At 40.1% G+C, this 24,574-nt stretch overlaps 1 non-coding gene across 1 annotated transcript; it reads right to left on the minus strand.

The window, feature by feature from the left end:
• Nucleotides 1-4,646: 4,646 nt before the first annotated feature.
• On the minus strand, nt 4,647-4,750 carry LOC130938085 (small nucleolar RNA R71). The gene has a single exon (XR_009069266.1). It is a non-coding gene; the product is annotated as a small nucleolar RNA R71 (small nucleolar RNA).
• Nucleotides 4,751-24,574: the final 19,824 nt, after the last annotated feature.

Genomic DNA, 24,574 nt, shown 5'->3' on the forward strand with positions numbered 1-24,574 from the left:
GGAGTTTCTACACACCATAGATTAAGGTGTGGAGCTCTGCTGTACCTCGAGTATTAATGCAATTACTATTGTTCTTCTATTCAATTCCGCTTGTTCTTTGTCCAAGATATCACTTGTTCTTCAACTTGATGAATGTGATGATCCGTGACACTCATCATCATTCTCACTTATGAACAAGGTGACTGACAACCACTTCTGTTCTACAAGCAATCAAGGCTCTAGTGAATATCTCTTGGATTCCTGATACACGATGCATGGTTGATCGTCTGACAACCGAGTGCTCGCCTGACAAACGAGCCAGCCATTCCGTGTGATCAGAGTCTTCGTGGTATAGGCGAGAACTGATGGCGGCATTCAAGAGAATCCGGAAGGTCTAAACCTTGTCTGTGGTATTCTGAGTAGGATTCAATGATTGAATGACTGTGACGTGCTTCAAACTCCTAGCAGGCGGGGCGTTAGTGACAGACGCAAAAGAATCACTGGATTCTATTCCGGCCTGACCGAGAACCGACAGCTGATTAGCCATATGCTGTGACAGAGCATAGGAACGTTTTCACTGAGAGGATGGGAGGTAGCCACTGACAACGGTGAAACCCTACACAAGCTTGCCATGGAAAGGAGTAAGAAGGATTGGATGAAGACAGTAGGAAAGCAGAGAGACGGAAGGGAAGGCATCTTCATACGCTTATCTGAAGTTCCTACCAATGAATTACATAAGTACCTCTATCTTTATCTTTATGCTTTATGCGTTTATATCACTATATCCATTTGAGTCTGCCTGACTGAGATTTACAAGGTGACCATAGCTTGCTTCATACCAACAATCTCCGTGGGATCGACCCTTACTCACGTAAGGTATTACTTGGACGACCCAGTGCACTTGCTGGTTAGTTGTGTGAAGTTGTAGTAATCACAATTTCGCGCACCAGCGATCAACCATGCGTCGTGTATCAGGAATCCAAGAGATATTCACCCAATCTAAGGTAGAACGGAGGTGGTTGTCAGTCACACGTTCATAGGTGAGAATGATGATGAGTGTCACGGATCATCACATTCATCAAGTTGAAGAACAAGTGATATCTTGGAACAAGAACAAGCTGAATTGAATAGAAGAACAATAGTAATTGCATTAATACTCGAGGTACAGCAGAGCTCCACACCTTAATCTATGGTGTGTAGAAACTCCACCGTTGAAAATACATAAGAACAAGGTCTAGGCATGGCCGTGAGGCCAGCCTCCCAATGATCTAAGATAGCATAAAACTAAAGATAGCTACCAAGATGTTAAATACAATAGTAAAAGGTCCTATTTATAGGGAACTAGTAGCTTAAGAATTACAAAGATGAGTAAATGAAATAAAAATACACTTCCGGGCCCACTTGGTGTGTGCTTGGGCTGAGCAATGAAGCATTTTCGTGTAGAGACTCTTCTTGGAGTTAAACGCCAGCTTTTGTACCAGTTTGGGCGTTTAACTCCCACTTTGGTGCCAGTTCCGGCGTTTAACGCTGGGAATTCTGAAGGTGACTTTGAACGCCGGTTTGGGCCATCAAATCTTGGGCAAAGTATAGACTATTATATATTGCTGGAAAGCCCAGGATGTCTACTTTCCAACGCCGTTAAGAGCGCGCCAATTGGGCGTCTGTAGCCCCAGAAAATCCACTTCGAGTGCAGGGAGGTCAGAATCCAACAGCATCTGCAGTCCTTTTCAGTCTCTGAATCAGATTTTTGCTCAGGTCCCTCAATTTCAGCCAGAAAATACCTGAAATCACAGAAAAATACACAAACTCATAGTAAAGTCCAGAAAAGTGAATTTTAACTAAAAACTAATAAAAATATACTAAAAACTAACTAAATCCTACTAGAAACATACTAAAAACAATGCCAAAAAGCGTACAAATTATCCGCTCATCACAACACCAAACTTAAATTGTTGCTTGTCCCCAAGCAACTGAAAATCAAACAAGATAAAAAGAAGAGAATATGCAATGAATTCCAAAAACATCTATGAAGATCAGTATTAATTAGATGAGCGGGGCTTTTAGCTTTTTGCCTCTGAACAGTTTTGGCATCTGACTTTATCCTTTGAAATTCAGAATGATTGGCTTCTTTAGGAACTCAGAATCCAGATAGTATTATTGATTCTCCTAGTTAAGTATGATGATTCTTGAACACAGCTACTTATTGAGTCTTGGCCGTGGCCCAAAGCACTCTGTCTTCCAGTATTACCACCGAATACATACATGCCACAGACACATAATTGGGTGAACCTTTTCAGATTGTGACTCAGCTTTGCTAAAGTCCCCAATTAGAGGTGTCCAGGGTTCTTAAGCACACTCTTTTTGCCTTTGATCACAAATTTATTTCTTTCTTTTTCTTTCTTTTTCTCTTTCTCCTTTTTTTTCGTTTTTTTTTCGCTTCTCCTTTTTTTTTTGAATTCACTGCTTTTTCTTGCTTCAAGAATCATTTTTATGATTTTTCAGATCCTCAGTAACATGTCTCCTTTTTCATCATTCTTTCAAGAGCCAACAACTTTAACATAGATAACCATAGAGCATAATTTTCGAAAAACAGAAAAATAAAGAACAAGGAGATTAAAGAACGGGTCCACCTTAGTGATGGCGGCTTGTTCTTCCTCTTGAAGGTCTTATGGAGTGCTTGAGCTCCTCAATGTCTCTTCCTTGCCTTTGTTGCTCCTCTCTCATGATTCTTTGATCTTCTCTAATTTCATGGAGGAGGATGGAATGTTCTTGGTGCTCCACCCTTAGTTGTTCCATGTTGGAACTCAATTCTCCTAGGGAGGTGTTGATTTGCTCCCAATAGTTTTGTGGAGAAAAGTGCATCCCTTGAGGTATCTCAGGGATTTCATGATGAGTGGGATCTCTTGTTTGCTCCATCCTTTTCTTAGTGATGGGCTTGTTATCATGCCTTCTCAGTTGAACCGGCTTCCCTCTTGAATCTCTCTTCCATTGGGCGCCCTCTTCACAAATGACTATGAGGACTTGGTCCAACCTTTGATCAAAGATAGTTTTCGATCTTAAATCAATTGGTTAGTTGTCTTGGAAAAAAAACTCTCCATAAATGGATCTCCTCTGAGCCTTGGAAAAAGGATGAGGAGATCATGCTAGAATTGCTTTCTCATGTTGGACCAAATTGGGGTTTGGATGGATATAGTGACATGTAATCCTACCAACACTTTGATTTGGAAATACATGTGGTATAATCAGTGACCATACTTCATCTCTTCTCATGAGCAATTAAATCAAGGAATTGGGCAATTGTTCAAGCTTAGAGAGATTGGGTTGCCAAGGAATTGGGATCCAATCACTTAAGATTGCCAAGGAGATCAATGAATGCATTGATTGAGGAAGAGATGAGAATGAACTTGATCCGGTGAATGCAACATCTCCTAAGCCCAATGAATCCCCCATTTCTGATCTTACCCATTCTCTTTACCTTCTGCCATTTACTTTTATGTTCATCTCCCCAAATCTCCATTTAAGATTCTGCAATTTTCTTTCTACAATTTACATTTCGCCATTTATTTCCAGCATTTACATTTTCTGTCATTTGCTTTCCTGCCATTTAATTTTCTGCAATTATCCACTCAACTTTTGCTTAGCTCAACTAGAACATTCCTCCAATTAAAGTTGCTTGACCAATCAATCCATATGGGATTCGACCTCACTCTATTGTGAGTTTTTACTTGATGACAATTCGTTATACTTGCTGAAGGGAAATTTGTTGAGAGACAAGTTTTCGTGCAACAAGTTTATGGCGCCGTTACAGGGGATTGATTTTGTATCGACAATGATTAAGTTAGAGGATAACTAGATTGAGCAATTTTCTTTGTTTTGATTATTTCATCTTAGTCATTTACTTCCAGTTTAGCTATTTCAATTCTGTTTTCTTTCTTCTTCATCGGTTTTCCTGGCTATCTACCATTTAGTTCACTAACCCACTAACTGTTTGATACATTGCACCACTCACACTAACAGCCATTCTAACAAGAGTAATTTCTGCATTTATTCTCTTTCTTGCTTTTTGCTCTGTTGGTTGTATGACAGGTAGAAGAAGCGGAGCTTCAACTTCCTTTGATTCTGAACCTGAGAGGACCTTCCTTAGATTAAGGAGGAAAGCAAGAGGGAAGAGAGTCGTTGGTGCTGAGGAAGAAGAGGAGTATTTTGAAACAGACATGGAGCAGAATATGGAGAGCCACCATGAAGAAGAAGCTCACAACAATGCCAGAGAAGGCCCAGTGAATCATGCTGGGCAAGAGAGAAGAGTTCTAGGCTTTTACATCAACCTAAACCCAGGAAATTGTGGAAGTAGCATTCAAAAGCCAACCATACATGCCAATAACTTTGAACTAAAGCCCTAGCTCATCACTCTCGTTTAGAATAATTGTACATTCGGAGGAAGCGCCCAAGAAGACCCCAATCAACATCTAACCACCTTCCTAAGGATATGTGACACTGTGAAGTCTAATGGTGTTCATCCTGACACCTATAGACTGCTTTTGTTTCCCTTTTCACTCAGGGATAAAGCATCTAAATGGCTAGAATCTTTCCCGAAGGAGAGTTTAACAATGTGGGAAGATGTGGTGAACAAATTCTTGGCGAGATTCTACCCTCCTCAAAGAATCAACAGGTTGAGAGCTGAGGTACAAACCTTCAGGCAATAAGATGGTGAAACTCTTTATGAGGCATGGGAGAGGTTTAAGGACTTAACAAGAAGGTGCCCACCAGACATGTTCAATGAATGGGTGCAACTACACATTTTCTATGATGGTCTTTCTTATGAATCAGAGAAGGCAGTAGACCACTCATCCGGGGGATCTCTAAACAAGAAAAAGATAATTGAAGAAGCCATAGATGTCATCGAGACTGTAGCTGAGAATGACTACTTCTATGCTTCTGAAAGGAGCAACACTCGAGGAGTGATAGAGCTAAACTATATGGATGCACTACTAGCTCAAAACAAGATGATCACCAAGCAATTAGCTGACCTTACCAAGAAGATGGAAGGGAACCAAGTTGCAGTAGTCACCACTTCATCATCAGCTCAAGAAGGAGTAAATACAGAGGAAGAGAGTGACTGGGAACAAGCCAACTATATTGGGAACTCACCTAGGTAGGCCCATGACCCATATTCCAAAACTTATAATCCTGGTTGGAAGAACCACCCGAACTTTGGGTGGGGAAATCAACAACATCAAGGCCACGGTCAAAGACGTCACAACCGCAACAACAATGCAACTCACTAGCATTCTACACATAGATCATATCAACACCCACCCAATAGTACCTCTCAACATTCACATCAAAACCAAAATGTCCCTTCTCACACCTCCTACATCAATTCACCATCACCACCAGAAGATAGACTCTCCAGAATTGAGACTCTACTTAAAGGTATATGTAAGGAAGTCCAAGACAACAGAGTGTTCAAGGATAAAGTGCAAGCTAATATCAAAAATCAGGGAGACACCATCAAGAGGCTCAAGTCTCAAGTGGGATATCTTTCTCAGCAGATTCCCAAGTCTACTGATAGCTTCCCAAGTGACACAGAGAAAAACCCGAGAGGTGAAGCAAAGAAGGTAAGATGGGAAGAATGCAAGATGGTCACTATAAGTGATAAGGGTAGTGTGGAAGAACTGAACGAACCATTAGAACACTCTCACGATATTCAAACAGAGAAGCAAGAAGAGAGTGACCAAGAAACCAACCCCACACAAAGGAAGGAGCTAAGGGAGAAGGAGATTCTGAACCTATATGCACCTTTTCCCCAAAGACTCAAGGGGGGTGTAGAAAGGAAAATGTATTCAAGGTTCCTTGACATGTTTGTATCTCTCAATGTAAACATACTGATAAACCACTATTTTGTGATTCATATTGTGTTTAATTGTGTGGTTTTATCAAGTCTTTGCCCACTTATTCATATAATTTGCATGTATTTACAATTCCTTCCTAAAAATATTCTATGATTGATAACTTGCTTCCTAAAGACCTTTTAGTTGTATCTTTTTATCTTCCTTTGTACCATTCGATGCCGTGATCAGTGTGTTAAGTGTTTCAGGCTTCATAGAGGCATGAATGTCGTAAGGAATGAAGAGGAAGCGTGCAAAAATGGAAGGAACACAAAGAATTGAGGAGATGACCAGCGAGAAGTCAAGTGGTCGCATGGCTAATGCGACCGCGCGAAACGGAAGAAATCACAGTAACCCGCTCATGTGCCTGATGCAACCGCGCAGATTGGAAGCTGCACGACGACACGAATGCATGGACGACGCGCACGCGTGGTACGAGAAACGCTGAGTGACGCGAATGCGTGGACGACGCGACTGCATGACGTGCACGATCTACAGAATTTTAGAAGTCACTGGCAGAGTTTCTGGGCCGTATTTCAACTCAGTTTTCGGCCCAGAAATACAGACTAGAGCCAGGGAACATGCAGAGACAAAGGAACAACATTCATTTCGCATAATTTTTAGTTTGGAGATCTGAATTTACTCCTCCCCTAGGTTTCTCACTTGAACATTTATAATTAGGATTATGAAGATTTTTGGCTTTAGCTTTTGAGAAGAGTCTACCTTTGGTACTAGTCTCTACAATTTGTTATTTACTTTTCAATTATTCTTCCATATTCTTAATTCCTCCTGAGTTGACATTGGATTATTTTCACAAGTTATTAATATAGAACTATTTTTATTTTTAATTAATCCCTTTTATTATTATTTATTATGTCTTCTTTTATATTCCCAATTGATTCTGTGAAGTCTATAATTATGAAGAGTGAGTAGTTCCATAACTTGATTAGGAGATGATTGAAAAGAAACCTTGAGTTGGATTACTCAAGAGAAAAATTGTAATTGGGTTTATTGTTGGATCACCCTCTAGTCATTGACACTAGTCCTTCCCAAGGGAGAGGATTAGGACTTGTGACTAGAAATAGCTTTCCAACTTCCTTGACTTTCCTTTACCTAGTAAGGGATAACTAAGCAGAGCAACCTTCAATTATCAATTAATCTTTAGAGTACTTTAACAAGAATATGGCTTCCAACTAAATTCTCTGATTTAATTTCCTATTTATCAACTCAACCATTTTTGAAAACACCTGATTAATAAGATAGCACATCTTTCTGCAACTAGTTGGGAGACGACCTGGGATTCATTCTCCCAGTATTTTAATTTCAATATTGTGACAACCCTTCTAAGTTGATAAGTGGATTTTCGGCTGGTTAAGGACTGTACTTGCAACGTATCTCTTATAATAATTTCTTAACACGCCAATTTCTACCACGTCAATTTTTGGCGCCGTTGCCGGGGAGTTGCAATAGTGTTCTAATTTATTGATTGGAATTTATTTAATTGCAATTTTTCTTTTTATTTTGTTACTATGAGCTGCACGTTTCTTTCGTTAAGTGACGCGTTCACTTCCTGATCCAAGCTTGCCAGTATTTGACCCTGAGATTGAAAGAACTATTTCACGTATAAGGCAAGCTCGGCGTCGGCTAGTCCTCTCTGAGGACGAACCTGAAACATCATCTAAGGAAGAAACAAGCTCACTCTCTACTGATCCAGTTGATTTACGTGCAGGTGACATGGCAGCACCTAGGAGAGTAACTATCCAGGAAGAAGGAGCCCCTGATTTTACACTATAACCATTCCAGGCACACCACCCAGCAGTGGCTGTGGATTTTGAAATAAAGTCTGCACTACTCAACTTGATGCCCAAGTTTCATGGCCTACCTGCTCCAGAGCCTATCAAGCACCTTAGGGATTTTCAGACTGCTTGTTCTACTGTTAAGCGTGATGGTACTGATGAAACTTCTATTCTGTTGAAGGCTTTCTGGTGCACGAAATTGCAATCACACTTTTACAATCCGCACAACTAACCAGCAAGTGCACTGGGTCGTCCAAGTAATACCTTACGTGGGTAAGGGTCGATCCCACAGAGATTGTTGACTTGAAGCAAGCTATGGTTATCTTGTGACTCTTAGTCAGGATATAATATCAATAATGATTCTTAGTTTTAATTGTAAAAAGTAAAAGAGCATGAAATAAATACTTATTATGCAATAATGGAGAATATGTTAGAGTTTTGGAGATGCTTTGTTCTCTGAATTCCTGCAACATAATGCTTTCTCACTTTCATACATGCAAGGCTCCTTCCATGGCAAGTTGTATGTAGGGCATCACCATTGTCAATGGCTACTTCCCATCCTCTCAGTGAAAATGGTCCAAATGCTCTGTCACAGTACGGCTAATCATCTGTCGGTTCTCAATCATGTCGGAATAAGATCCATTGATCCTTTTGCATCTGTCACTACGCCCAACACTCGCGAGTTTGAAGCTCGTCACAGTCATCCAATCCCAGAATCCTACTCGGAATACCACAGACAAGGTTTAGACTTTCCAGATTCTCAAGGATGCTGCCAATGGATTCTAGCTTATACCACGAAAATTCTGATTAAGGAATCTAAGAGACACTCATTCAATTTAATGTAGAACGGAGGTGGTTGCCAGGCATACGTTCAAGGATTGAGGAAGGTGATGAGTGTTACGGATCATCACCTTCTTTATAGTGAAGCGCGAATGAACATCTTAGATAGGAACAAGCGTGTTTGAATGGAAAACAGAAATAATTGCATTAATTTATTGAGACACTGCAGAGCTTCTCACCCCCAACAATGGAGTTTAGAGACTCATGCCGTCAGAGAATACAAAATTCAGATCTAAAATGTTGTGAGATACAAAATAAGTCTCTAAAAGTTGTTTAAACACTAAACTAGTGACCTAGGTTTTCAGAAAATAAGTAAACTAAGATGGATAGTGCAGAAATCCACTTCTGGGGCCCACTTGGTGTGTGCTGGGGCTGAGACTTAAGCTTCTCACGTGCCTGGGCTGTTTCTGGAGTTAAACGCCAGGTTGTAACCTATTTCTGGCGTTGAACTCTAACTTGCAACCTGTTTCTGGCGCTGAACGCCAGACTGCAACATGGAACTGGGGTTAAACGCCAGTTTACGTCCTCTATCCTTGCACAAAGTATAAACTATTATATATTGCTGGAAAGCCCTGGATGTCTAATTTCCAATCCAATTGAGAGTGCGCCAATTGGACGCCTGTAGCTCCAAAAAATCCATTCCGAGTGCAGGGAGGTCAGAATCCAACAACATCAGCAGTCCTTTTTCAGCCTAAATCAGATTTTTGCTCAGCTCCCTCAATTTCAGCCAGAAAATACATGAAATTATAGAAAAACACACAAACTCATAGTAAAGTCCAGAAATATGAATTTTGCCTAAAAACTAATAAAATTATATTAAAAACTAACTAAAACGTACTAAAATCTACATGAAATTACCCCTAAAAAGCGTATAAAATATCCGCTCATCACAACACCAAACTTAAACTGTTTCTTGTCCCCAAGCAACTAGATAAATGAAATAGGATAAAAAGAAATTAAGAAGCAATAATATCTCAGAGTTTCAAGTGAAGCTCAGATTCTAATTAGATATGCGGGACTAGTAGCTTTTTGCTTCTGAACAGTTTTGGCATCTCACTTTATCCTTTGAAATTCAGAATGATTGACATCCATAGGAACTCAGAATTCAGATAGTATTATTGATTCTCCTAGTGTAGTATGCTGATTCTTGAACACAGTTACTTTATGAGTCTTGGCCGTGGCCCTAAGCACTTTGTTTTCCAATATTACCACCAGATACATAAATGTCACAGACACATAACCAGGTGAACCTTTTCAGATTGTAACTTAGCTTTGCTAAAGTCCCCAATTAGAGGTGTCCAGAGTTCTTAAGCACACTCATTTGCCTTGGATCACGACTTTAACCACTCAGTCTCAAGCTTTTCACTTAGACCTGCATGCCACAAGCACATGGTTAGGGACAGCTTGATTTAGCCGCTTAGGCCTGGATTTATTTCCTTGGGCCCTCCTATCCATTGATGCTCAAAGCCTTGGATGCTTTTCACCTTTTTCTATCTTTTTCTATCTCTTTTCCTTTTTTTTGACTACTTTTTCTTGCTTCAAGAATCAAATTCATGATTTTTCATATCAGCAATAATATTTCTCTTGTTCATCATTCTTTCAGGAGCCAATAATTTTAACATTCATGAAATTCAGTATAAAAAATATGCACTGTTCAAGCATTCATTCAAAAGACAAAAAGTATTGCCACCACATATATATAATTAGAACTTTCCTTATTAAAAACTCGAAAAAATATTAAATTGCCTATTTATTCTAAAAATCTACTATTTTATTCATGTTTGAGGATGATGAGAAAAATAACTTATAGCTTAATTGGAAATAAAATCAAAATAGATATACTAATTACAACGACTCCTATATAACTTCTAAGGTAAATTCCTATAAGAACAACTATCACAAAAGTAAAGCTAAGATTAGGACTCAACAACCTTTATTTTGGGAAGTGGATGTTCCTCTAGTCTGTGGGGTGCTTGGTCCTTCAAGAGATAATTTCTGATGCTTCAGTTCCTTCAAGTCATTCCTTTGCTCTTCTTGTTCCCCAAGCAATTTGCAAAGCATACTATTTTGATTATTCTATTCTTCCTTTATTTGGTCCATAGCTTCTTGCAACTTGGTAACAGATGCTTCAAGTTGCTCCTAGTATTCAATTTGAGGGATTTCCGGGAGGAATTCCTGTGCTCTCCTCTTGATGGGGTCATCCTGCAGTTGTTGTTTTTCCATTGATATTTTGGTGATTGGTCGCTCAACTGAGATATACTCAGTTATTCCCATCTTCACTCCAGCATCTTTACATAGCATAGATATTAAGCTAGAATAAGCCAATTTGGCATCTTTGGAGTTCTTGTTTGCAATTATGTAAAGTTCACATGAAATTAGCTGATGAACTTCCACTTCTCTTCCTAACATAATGCAGTGGATCATCACTACTCTTTTAATGGTGACTTCAGAGCAGTTGCTAGTGGGCAGTATAGAACGCCCAATGAAGTCCAGCCAGCCTCTGGCGACTGGTTTGAGATCTTCTCTCTTGAGTTGATTTGGGACGCCCTTGGTGCTGGTGGTCCACCTGGTTCCAAGGATGCATATGTCCTCTAGAATCTTGTCCAGGACCTTATTTGTTCTCATCATTCTCCTATTAAAGGAGTCTGGGTCATCTTTCAGCTGAGGTAGCTTAAAGATCTCCCTGATTTTGTCTGGGTGGATGTGAACAATCTTTCCACTGACCAAGGTCCGATAGTCATAGAGGGCAGTTCCAGATATTCTCTGCCTGTCTGTTTGCCACAGATTAGCGTAGAATTCCTGAACCATGTTTCTTCCCACCTTTGTTTCCAGATTAGCTAGGATTTCCCAGTTCCTGTTTTGAATTTGCTCTTGGATCTCTGGATATTCGTCTTCTTTCAGGTCGAATTTAACTTCCGGGATCACTGACCTTAGACCCATTATTTTGTAGTAATGGTTTGAATGTTCTTTGGTTAAGAACTTCCCTTGATTCCAAAGTGGTTTTGGAATACTCTCTTTCTTGCCTTTTAGAGTGGGTTATTTTCCTTTAGGAGCCATGATCTTAGTGGGTATGGTTTAGTGATCACGGATAAACACACCAAACTTAGAGGTTTGCTTGCCCTCAAGCAAAAGAAAAGAAAGGAGAGGGATAGAATGAGCGCTAGTTTTCGAATTGTGGAGGAGAGGAGAGAGGCCGAATGTGGATTTAAAGTGAGGGGGGTGGGTTTTCAAAAATTTTGAAGAAAGATAAGATAGAAGATATGATTTGTAAAAGATAAATATGATAGGAAAAAGATATAATTGAAAATTGAAAAGATAGAGAAGATATTTGAAAAAGATAAATCTGAATTTTAGAAAAAAGATTTGGGATTAATTTGAAAAGATAATTGAGTTTTGAAAAAGATTTGAGAAGAAGTTCGAGAGGATTTGAAAAGGATTTGTGTTTATGAATTAAGATACATTTGATATCTTTTGAAAAAGTGATTTTAGAAATTAGGATTAAAATTTTTGGAATTGAAGGATGAGAGTTTGTAACATGTTTATGCAAGAAATCATGAATTGGAACATAAAAATTTGGAAAAATGTGAATTGAAAATGAATTTACCTCCTCCCCAGAATCCTGGTGTTAAACGCCCAAACGCTGCATGTTTTGGGCGTTTAACGCCCATTTGCAGCTTCTTCTGGGCGTTCAATGCCCAGCTGTTGCTTCTAGCTGGCGTTGAACGCCAGAAACTCCTTTGTCACTGGGCGTTTTTCTGAACGTCCAGGACGCTGTAAATCTGGCGTTAAACGCCCAGAAAGTGCTTCTTTCTGGCGTTTAACGCCCAGATGGCTATCATTACTGGCGTTGAACGCCCAGTAGATGCTTCTTTTGGGCGTTCAACGCCCAAAATAGCTCTTACTGGCTTTTTTGCACCAGTGAGCTTCTTTTTTGCTGTTTTATCCTCCGAATCCTTCTGTAACTCTGTGAACTCAAGCAATTGCTATTTTACCTTGAAGATAATTGACATAAACCTGTAAAATTCAATTAATTAACAATTAAGCCTTGTTAATGGCTGGGTTGCCTCCCAGCAAGCGCTTCTTTATTGTCTTTAGCTGGACTATTACTGAGCTTTAATCAAGTCTCAGTTTTGAGCATTCTTGCTCAAAATTGCTTTCAAGATAATGTTTAACTCTCTGTCCATTAACAATGAACTTTTTGTTAGAATCATTATCCTAAAGCTCCACGTATCCTTATGGTGACACACTTGTAATCACATATGGACCTCACCATTGGGATTTTAATTTTCCGGGGAATAATCTGAGCCTAGAATTAAACAGCAGAACTTTCTGCCCTGGCTCAAAGACTCTGGATGACAGCTTTTTGTCATGCCATCCTTTTGCTGTCTTTGTAAATTTTTGCATTTTCGAAAGCATTGAGTCTGAATTCCTCTAGCTCATTTAGCTGGAGCAATCGTTTTTCTCCAGCTAACATGGCATCAAGGTTTAAGAATCTAGTTGCCCAGTAGGCCTTATGTTCCAGTTCCACTGGCAAGTGACAAGCTTTTCCAAACACAAGCTGGTATGGAGAGGTTCCTATAGGAGTCTTGAATGCTGTTCTGTGTGCCCACAGAGCATCATCCAAGCTTCTTGCCCAATCCCTTCTATGGTTAATCACAGTCCATTCCAGGATTCTTTTAAGTTCTCTATTAGAGACTTCATCTTGCCCATTTCTCTGTGGATGATATGGAGTAGCCACTGGTGGACGAAATTGTGATCATCAACAATGGCTCCAAAGACTTGGTGCTCTCAAACATAAATCACACTTTGTCATAACTCCGCACAACTAACCAGCAAGTATACTGGTCGTCCAAGTAATACCTTACATGAGTAAGGGTCAATCCCACAGAGATTGTGGGTATGAAGTAAGCTATGGTCATCTTGTAAATCCCAGTCAGGTGGATTTAAATGGATTCAGAGATTATTGGTTTAAATAAAGATAATAAAATAAACAGAAAATAAAGATAAAGTTACTCATGTAATTCAATGGTGGGAATTTCAGATAGGTGTATGGAGGTGCTGTGTTCCTTCTAAATCTCTGCTTTCCTACTTCTTCCTTCTACTTTTTCATCTCTCTTTTCTATGGCAAGTTGTATGTAGGGCATCACCATTGTCAATGGCTACATCCCATCCTCTCAGTGAAAATGGTCCAAATGCTCTGTCACAGCACGGCTAATCATCTGTCGATTCTCAATCAGGTTGGAATAGAATCCAGTGATTCTTTTGCGTCTGTCACTAATGCCCAGCCTTCAGGAGTTTGAAGCTCGTCACAGTCATTCAATCCCGGAATACTACTCGGAATATCACAGACAAGGTTAGACTTTCCGGATTCCCATGAATGCCACCATCAATTCTAGCTTATACCACGAAGATTCTGATCAAGGAATCCAAGAGATATGCGCCCGGTCTAAGGTAGAATAGAAGTGGTTGTCAGTCACGCGCGTTCATAGGTGAGAATGATGATGAGTGTCACGGATCATCATATTCATCAAGTTGAAGTGCAACGAATATCTTAGAACAGGAATAAATCGAATTGGATAGAAAATAGTAGTAATTGCATTAAAACTTGAGGTACAGCAGAGCTCCACACCCTTAATCTATGGTGTGTAGAAACTGCACCGTTGAAAATACATAAGTGAAAGGTCCACGAATGGCCATCCCCCATATCTAAGAACTAAACATCCAAAGATTGAATAATACAATCAAAGATCTCTAATAAACTAGTAAAAAGTTCTATTTATACTAAACTAGCTACTAGGGTTTACAGAGGTAAGTAATTGATGCATAAATTCACTTCTGGGGCCCACTTGGTGTGTGCTTGGGCTGAGCTTGATCTATCCACGAGCTGAGGCTTCTCTTGGAGTTGAACGCCAAGTTGTAATGTGTTTTGGGCGTTCAACTCTGGTTCGTGACGTGTTTCTGGCGTTTGACTCCAGAATGCAGCATGGAACTGATGTTGAGCGCCAGTTTACATCATCAAATCTCGAATAAAGTATGGACTATTATATAGTGCTGGAAAGCTCTGGATGTCTACTTTCCAACGACGTTGAGAGCGCACCATTTGGAGTTCGGTAGCTCCAAAAAATCCATTTCAAGTGCAGGGAGGTCAAATTCCAACAGCATCAGCAGTCCTTTGTCAACCTCTTATCAGAGTTTTGCTCAGGTCCCTCAATTTCAGCCAGAAAATACCTGAAATCACAAAAAAACACAAAAACTCATAGTAAAGTCCAGAAATGTGAATTTAGCATAAAAACTAATGAAAACATCCCTAAAAGTAACTAGATCATACTAAAAACTACCCAAAAACAATGCCAAAAAGCGTATAAATTATCCGCGCATCACAACACAAAACTTAAATTGTTGCTTGTCCCCAAGAAACTAAAAATCAATTAGGATAAAAAGAACAGAATAAACTATAAATCCCAGAATATCAATGAAAATTAGTTCTAACTAGATGAGCGGGACTTGTAGCTTTTTGCTTCTGAACAGTTTTGGCATCTCACTTTCTCCTTTGAAGTTTAGAATGATTGGTATCTATGGGAACTTAGAATTTCGGATAGTGTTATTGATTCTCCTAGTTAAGTTTGTTGATTCTTGAACACAGCTATTTTTATGAGTCTTGGCCGTGGCCCTAAGCACTTTGTTTTCCAATATTACCACCAGATACATAAATACCACAGACACATAACTGGGTGAACCTTTTCAGATTGTGACTTAGCTTTTCTAAAGTCCCCAGTTAGAGGTGTCCAGAGCTTGGTGCACGAAATTGCAATTACACTTTTGCAATCCCGCACAACTAGCTCCACACCTTAATCTATGGTGTGTAGAAACTCCACCGTTGAAAATACATAAGAACAAGGTCTAGGCATGGCCGTGAGGCCAGCCCCCAAAACATGATCAAAAGATTCAAAGATCTAAAGATCTGATCCAAGAACTAGATGTCCAAAGATGAAAATACAATAGCAAAAGGTCCTATTTGTAGAGAACTAGTAGCCTAGGGTTTACAGAAATGAGTAAATGACATAAAAATCCACTTCTGGGCCCACTTGGTGTGTGCTTGGGCTGAGCATTGAAGCATTTTCGTGTAGAGACTTTTCTTGGAGTTAAACGCCAGCTTTTGTGCCAGTTTGGGCGTTTAACTCCCATTCTTGTGCCAGTTCTGGCGTTTAACGCCGGGCAGTTTTGAGCTGATTTGGAACGCCGGTTTGGGCTATCAAATATTGGGCAAAGTATGGACTATTATACATTGCTGGAAAGCCCAGGATGTCTACTTTCCAACACCGTTAAGAGCGCGCCAATTGGACTTCTGTAGCTCCAGAAAATCCACTTCGAGTGCAGGGAGGTCAGAATCCAACAGCATCTGCAGTCCTTTTCAGCCTCTGAATCAGATTTTTGCTCAGGTCCCTCAATTTCAGCCAGAAAATACCTGAAATCATAGAAAAACACATAAACTCATAGTAAAGTCCAGAAAAGTGAATTTTAACTAAAAACTAATAAAAATATACTAAAAACTAACTAAATCCTACTAGAAACATACTAAAAACAATGCCAAAAAGCGTAAAAATTTTCCGCTCATCACAACACCAAACTTAAATTGTTGCTTGTCCCCAAGCAACTGAAAATCAAATAAGATAAAGAGAAGAGAATATGCAATGAATTCCAAAAACATCTATGAAGATCAGTATTAATTAGATGAGCGGGGCTTTTAGCTTTTTGCCTCTGAACAGTTTTGGCATCTCACTCTATCCTTTGAAATTCAGAATGATTGGCTTCTATAGGAACTCAGAATCCAGATAGTGTTATTGATTCTCCTAGTTAAGTATGATGATTCTTGAACACAGCTACTTTATGAGTCTTGGCCGTGGCCAAAAGCACTCTGTCTTCCAGTATTACCACCGGATACATACATGCCACAGACACATAATTGGATGAACCTTTTTAGATTGTGACTCAGCTTTGCTAGAGTCCCCAATTAGAGGTGTCCAGGGTTCTTAAGCACACTCTTTTTGCCTTGGATAACAACTTTATTTCTTTCTTTTTCTCTTTCTCCTTTTTTTTTTCGTTTTTCGCTTCTTCTCTTTTTTTCTTTTTTTTTTGTATTCACTGCTTTTTCTTGCTTCAAGAATCATTTTTATGATTTTTCAGATCCTCAGTAACATGTCTCCTTTTTCATCATTCTTTCAAGAGCCAACCATTCATGAACAACAAATTCAAAAGACATATGCACTGTTTAAGCATACATTCAGAAAACAAAAGTATTGCCACCACATCAAAATAATTAATCTATTATAAAATTTAAAATTCATGCAATTCTTCTCTTTTTCAATTAAGAACATTTTTCATTTAAAAAGGTGATGGATTCATAGGACATTCATAACTTTAAGGCATAGACACTAAGAGACTAATGATCATAAGACACAAACATAGATAAACATAAGCATAAATTTTCGAAAAACAGGAAAATGAAGGACAAGGAGATTAAAGAACGGGTCCACCTTAGTGATGGCAGCTTGTTCTTCCTCTTGAAGGTCTTATGGAGTGCTTGAGCTCCTCAATGTCTCTTCCTTGCCTTTGTTGTTCCTCTCTCATGATTCTTTGATCTTCTCTAATTTCATGGAGGAGGATGGAATGTTCTTGGTGCTCCACCCTTAGTTGTCCCATGTTGGAACTCAATTCTCCTAGGGAGGTGTTGACTTGCTCCCAATAGTTTTGTGGAGGAAAGTGCATCCCTTGAGGCATCTCAGGGATTTCATGATGAGTGGGATCTCTTATTTGCTCCATCCTTTTCTTAGTGATGGGCTTGTCCTCATCAATAAGGGTGTCTCCCTCTATGTCAATTCCAACTGAATAACAGAGATGACAAATGAGATGAGGAAAGGCTAACCTTGCCAAGGTAGAGGACTTGTCCGCCACCTTATAAAGTTCTTGGGCTATAACCTCATGAACTTGTACTTCCTCTCCAATCATGATGCTATGAATCATGATGGCCCGATCTATAGTAACTTCAGACCGGTTGCTAGTGGGAATGATTGAGTGTTGGATAAACTCCAACCATCCCCTAGCCACGGGCTTGAGGTCATGCCTTCTCAGTTGAACCGGCTTCCTTCTTGAATCTCTCTTCCATTGGGCGCCCTCTTCACAGATGTCTACGAGGACTTGGTCCAACCTTTGATCAAAGTTGACCCTTCTAGTGTAAGGGTGTTCATCTCCCTGCATCATGGGCAAGTTGAATGCCAACCTTACATTTTCTGGACTAAAATCTAAACATTTCCCCCGAACCATTGTAAGCCAATTCTTTGGGTCCGGGTTCACACTTTGATCATGGTTCTTGGTGATCCATGCATTGGCATAGAACTCTTGAACCATTAAGATTCCGACTTGTTGAATGGGGTTGGTAAGAACTTCCCAACCACTTCTTCGAATCTTATGTCGGATCTCCAGATATTCACTCTTTTTGAGTTTAAAAGGGACCTCGGGGATCACCTTCTTCAAGGCCACAACTTCATAGAAGTGGTCTTGATGCACCCTTGAGATGAATCTCTCCATCTCCCATGACTCGGAGGTGAAAGCTTTTGCCTTCTCTTTCCTCTTTATAGAGGTTTCTCCGGCCTTGGATGCCATAAATGGTTATGGAAAAACAAAAAGCAATGTGGTGGACAAAATTGTGATCAACAATAATGGCTCTTTGGCATGTACATAAAAATTAACTCAGCACTTTCTTTCCACAACTCCGTTCAACTTAACCAGCAAGTGTACTGGGTCATCCAAGTAATACCTTACGTGAGTAAGGGTCGATCCTACAGAGATTGTTGGTATGAAGCAAGCTATGGTCACCTTGTAAATCTCAGTTAGGCAGATTAAATTGGTTTATGATGAGTTCGAAAATTAATAATAAACAGAAAATAAAATAGGATAGAAATACTTATGTAAATTAATGGTGGGAATTTCAGATAGGCGTGTGGAGATGCTAGAATCCTCTCGAATCTCTACTTTCTTATTACATTCATCTAATCCTTCTTACTCCTTTCCATGGCAAGCTGTATGTAGGGCATCACCGTCTTCAATGGCAACTTTTCATCCTCTCGGGAAAATGGTCCTATGCGTTGTCACTGCATAGCTAATCGTCTGGAGGCATCACCCTTGTTGATGGCTACATCCCATCCTCTCAGTGAAAATGGTCCAAATGCTCTGTCACAGCATGGCTAATCATCTGTCGGTTCTCAATCAGGTTGGAATAGAATCCCTTGATTCTTTTGCGTCTGTCACTAACGCCCAGCCTTCAGGAGTTTGAAGCTTGTCATAGTCATTCAATACCGGAATCCTACTCAGAATACCACAGACAAGGTTAGACTTTCTGGATTCCCGGGATCCTACTCGGAATACCACAGACAAGGTTAGACTTTCCGGATCCCCATGAATGCCGCCATCTATCTAGCTTATACCACGAAGGTTCTGTTGGGGAATCTAAGAGATATGCGCCCGGCCTAGAGTAGAACGGAAGTGGTTGTCAGTCACGCGCGTTCATAGGTGAGAATGATGATGAGTGTCACGGATCATCACATTCATCAAGTTGAAGTGCAACGTATATCTTGGAATAAGAATAAAAGAGAATTGAATATAAAGTAATGGTAATTGTATTGAAACTTGAGGTACAGCAGAGCTCCACACCCTTAATCTATGGTGTGCAGAAACTCCACCGTTGAAAATACATAAGTGAAAGGTTCAGGCATGGCCGAATGGCCAGCCCTCATGGTCTAAGGACTATGCGCCCCCAGATGTTCCTTCAATCTAAAGTGATCAAAAGATGTCTAATACAATAGTTAAAAGTCCTATATATACTAGACTAGCTACTAGGGTTTACATGAGTAAGTAATTGATGCATAAATCCACTTCCGGGGCCTACTTGGTGTATGCTTGGGCTGAGCTTGATCTATCCACGAGCTGAGGCTTTTCTTGGAGTTGAACGCCGAGTTATAGCGTGTTTCTGGCGTTCAACTCCGGGTTATGACGTGTTTCTGGCGTTTAACTCCAGACAGCAGCATGTACTTGGCGTTGAGCGCCACTTTACGTCATCAATTTCCGAATAAAGTATGAACTATTATATATTGCTGGAAAGCTCTGGATGTCTACTTTCTAACGCCATTAAGAGCGAGCCATTTGGAGTTCTGTAGCTCCAGAAAATCCATTTCGAGTGCAGGGAGGTCAGATTCCAACAGCATCAGCAGTCCTTTTGTCAGCTTTTTTCAGAGTTTTGCTCAAGTCCCTCAATTTCAGCCAGAAATTACCTGAAATTAGAGAAAAACACACAAACTCATAGTAAAGTCCAGAAATGTGAATTTAACATAAAAACTAATGAAAACATCCCTAAAAGTAGCTTGAACTTACTAAAAATTACCTAAAAACAATGCCAAAAAGCGTATAAATTATCCGCTCATCACAACACCAAACTTAAATTGTTGCTTGTCCCCAAGCAACTGAAAATCAATTAGGAATTGTAGCTTTTTGAATATTAATTCTAATTTAGATGAGCGGGACTTGTAGCTTTTTGCTTCTAAACAGTTTTGGCATCTCACTTTTTCCTTTGAAGTTTTAGAATGATTGGCTTCTCTAGAAACTTAGAATTTCGGATAGTGTTATTGACTTTCCTAGTTAAGCATGTTGATTCTTGAACACAGCTACTTATGAGTCTTGGCCGTTGCCCTAAGCACTTTGTTTTCCAGTATTACCACTGGATACATAAATGCCACAGACACATAACTGGGTGAACCTTTTCAGATTGTGACTCAACTTTGCTAGAGTCCCCAGTTAGAGGTGTCCAGAGCTCTTAAGCACACTCTTTTGCTTTGGATCCTTTTTACCCTTGCCTTTTGGTTTTAAGGGCTATTGGCTTTTTCTGCTTGCTTTTTCTTTTTCTTTATATATATTTTTTTTTTCGCCACCTCTTTTTTTTTTGCAAGCTTTTGTTTTTCACTGCTATTTCTTGCTTCAAGAATCAATTCCATGATCTTTCAGATCATCAATAACATTTCTCTTTATTCATTATTCTTTCAAGAGCCAACAGTTTTAACATTCATAAACAACAAGATCAAAAATATGCACTGTTCAAGCATTCATTCAGAAAACAAAAAGTATTGTCACCACATCAATATAATTAAACTAAATTCAAGGATAAATTCGAAATTCATGTACTTCTTGTTCTTTTGAATTAAAGCATATTTCATTTAAGAGAGGTGAAGGATTAATGGATTTTATTCATGGCTTTAAGACATGGTTACTACATACTAATGATCATGAAGTAGAGACACAAAATATAGATACACATAACATAGAAACCGAAAAACAGAAAGAAATAAGAACAAGGAATGAATCCACCTTAGTGGCGTCTTCTTCTTGAAGGACCAAGAATGTCCTTAAGCTCTTCTATGTCCCTTCCTTGCCTATGTTGCTCCTCCCTCATTGCTCTTTGGTCTTCTCTTATTTCATGGAGAATGATGGAGTGCTCATGATGTTCCACCCTTAATTGTTCCACATTGTGGCTCAAATCTTCTAAGGAAGTGTTGAGTTGTTCCCAATAGTTGTTGGGAGGAAAGAGCATCCCTTGAGACATCTCAGGGATTTCTTGATGATGAGCTTCCTCATGCATCTCTTGAGAACCGTGGAGGGTCTCTCTTGCTTGCTCCATCCTCTTCTTGGTGATGGGCTTATCCTCTTCAATAGAGATGTCTCCTTCTATGATAACTCCAGCTGAGTAACATAGATGGCAAATAAGGTGAGGAAAAGCAAGCCTTGCCATGGTGGAGGGCTTTTCGGCTATTTTGTAGAATTCATTGGAGATGACTTCATGAACTTCTACTTCCTCTCCAATTATGATATTATGAATCATGATGGCCCGATCCACAGTAACTTCGGATCGGTTGCTAGTGGGAATGATGGAGCGTTGAATGAACTCCAACCATCCTCTAGCCACAGGCTTGAGGTCCAGTCTTCTTAGTTGAACTGGCTTGCCTTTGGAGTCTCTTTTCCATTGAGCTCCTTCCACACATATGTCCATAAGGACTTGGTCCAACCTTTGATTAAAGTTGACCCTTCTAGTGTAGGGGCGTACATCTTCTTGCATCATGGGCAAGTGGAACGCCAATCTCACATTCTCCGGACTAAAATCTAAGTATTTCCCCCGAACCATTGTGAGATAATTCTTTGGACTCGGGTTCATACTTTGATCATGGTTCCTAGTGATCCATGCATTGGCATAGAACTCTTGAACCATTAAGATTCCGACTTGTTGCATGGGGTTGGTTAGGACTTCCCAACCTCTTCTTCGGATCTCATGTCGGATCTCCGGATACTCATTTTTCTTGAGCTTGAAAGGGACCTCAGGGATCACCTTCTTCTTTGCCACAACATCATAGAAGTGGTCTTGATGGCTTTTGGAGATGAATCTTTCCATCTCCCATGACTCGGAGGTGGAAGATTTTGTCTTCCCTTTTCCTTTTCTAGAGGATTCTCCGGCCTTAGGTGCCATTGATGGTAATGGAAAAACAAAAAGCTTATGCTTTTACCACACCAAACTTAAAATATTGCTCGCCCTCGAGCAAGAGAAGAAATAAGAGAAGAAGAAGAAAAAGAAAATATTGAGGAGAAGGGAGAGATGGTGTTTCGGCCAAGGTATAGAAGAGGGGGTTGTGTTGTGTGTAAATGAAGTGGAATGGAGGGGTATATATAGGGAAAGGGGAGAGGGTAGGTTCGGCCATTTTAGGGTGGGTTTGGGTGGGAAAGATTTTTGAATTTTGGAGGTAGGTGGGGTTTATGGGGAAGAGTGGATGGATGTGTGTGGTGAATAGGTGATGGGGAAGAGAGATTGAGGTGATTGGTGAAGGGTTTTGGGAAATGTGATATGGGGGAGAGTGTAAATAGGATTAGGAGGTAAGGTGGGAATATGTTAGGTGGGGATCCTGTGGGGTCCACAGATCCTGAGGTGTCAAGGAATTCCATCCCTGCACCAAATAGGCATGTAAAATGCCTTTGCATACCATTCTGGCATTTAAACGCCGAGGTGTTGCACGTTCTGGGCGTTCAACGCCCATGTAAAGCATGTTTTGGGCGTTCAACGCCCATATCTAGCATGTTTCTGGCGTTGAACGCCAGTTCCATGCTTGTTACTGACGTTCAGCGCCAGCTTTTCTTAAGGCACATTCCTGGTGTTCAAATGCCAGAATGTTGCTTGTTTCTGGCGTTCAGCGCCAGATTCATGCTCTGTTCTGGCGTTGAACGCCAGCCAGATTCTCCTTACTGGCGTTGAACGCTAGTCTGTGCTTCCTCCAGGGTGTGATTTTTCTTCTGCTATTTTTGATTCTGTTTTTAATTTTTATATTTTTTTCGTGACTCCACATGATCATGTACCTAATAAAACACAAAATAACAATAAAATAAAATAAAAGAAAAATTAGATAAATAAAATTGGGTTGCCTCCCAACAAGCGCTTCTTTAATGTCAATAGCTTGACAGTGGGCTCTCATGGAGCCACAAAGGTGATCAGGTCAATGTTGTATAGTCCCAACACCAAACTTAGAGTTTGGATATGGGGTCTTAACACCAAACTTAGTGTTTGGTTGTGGCCTCCCAACACCAAACTTAGAGTTTGACTGTGGGGGCTCTTCTTGACTCTGAACTGAGAGAAGCTCTTTGTGCTTACTCTCTTTTGTCACAGAGGGTTGGCCATGTGCCTTAAACACAAGGTAGTCCCCATTCAATTGAAGGACTAATTCACCTCTGTTGACATCTATCACAACTCCTGCTGTGGCTAGGAAAGGTCTTCCAAGGATGATGCATTCATCCTCTTCCTTCCTAGTGTCTAAGATTATGAAATCAGTAGGGATGTAAAGGCCTTCAACCTTTACTAACACGTCCTCTACTATTCCATAAGCTTGTCTCAATGATTTGTCTGCTAGTTGTAATGAGAACAAGGCAGGTTGTACCTCAATGATCCCCAGCTTCTCCATTACAGAGAGTGGCATAAGATTTATCCCTGACCCCAGATCACATAGAGCTCTTTCAAAGGTCATGGTGCCTATGGTACAAGGTATTAAGAACTTGCCAGGATCTTATCTCTTTTGAGGTAAAATTTGCTGAATCCAGGTATCTAGTTCATTAATGAGCAAGGGGGGTTCACTTTCCCAAGTCTCATTACCAAACAACTTGGCATTCAGCTTCATGATAGCTCCTAAATATTGAGCAACTTGCTCTCCAGTCACATCTTCATCCTCATCAGAGGAAGAATAGTTTTCAAAGCTCATGAATGGCAGAAGGAGATTTAATGGAATCTCTATGGTCTCTATATGAGCCTCAGATTCCTTTGGATCCTTAATAGGAAACTCCTTCTTACTTGAGGGACGTCCCAGGAGGTCTTCCTCACTAGGATTTTCGTCCTCATCCTCCCTTGTGCATTCGGCCATGTTGATTACATCAATAGCCTTGCACTCTCCTTTTGGATTCTCTTCTGTATTGCTTGGGAGAATACTAGGAGGAGTTTCAATGACTTTCTTACTCAGCTGGCCCACTTGTGCCTCCAGATTTCTGATGGAGGATCTTGTTTCACTCATGAAACTGAAAGTGGCCTTTGACAGATCAGAGACTAGATTGGCTAAATTAGAAGTGTTTTGTGCAGAATTTTCTGTCTGTTGCTGAGAAGATGATGGAAAAGGCTTGCTATTGCTCAGCCTATTGCGTCCACCATTGTTAAAGCCTTGTTGAGGCTTTTGTTGATCCTTCCATGAGAAATTTGGATGATTTTTCCATGATGAATTATAGGTGTTTCCATAAGGGTCACCCATGTAATTGACCTCTGCCATTGCAGGGTTCTTAGGATCATAAGCTTCTTCAGAAGCTGCCTCTTTAGTATTGTTGGATGCATTTTGCCATCCATTCAGACTTTGAGAGATCATGTTGACTTGCTGAGTCAACACTTTGTTCTGAGCCAATATGGCATTCAGAGCATCAATCTCAAGAACTCCCTTCCTCTGAGGTGTCCCATTA

Source organism: Arachis stenosperma, chromosome 6 (genome assembly GCF_014773155.1).
Source record: "Arachis stenosperma cultivar V10309 chromosome 6, arast.V10309.gnm1.PFL2, whole genome shotgun sequence".
Classification (NCBI taxonomy): domain Eukaryota; kingdom Viridiplantae; phylum Streptophyta; class Magnoliopsida; order Fabales; family Fabaceae; genus Arachis; species Arachis stenosperma.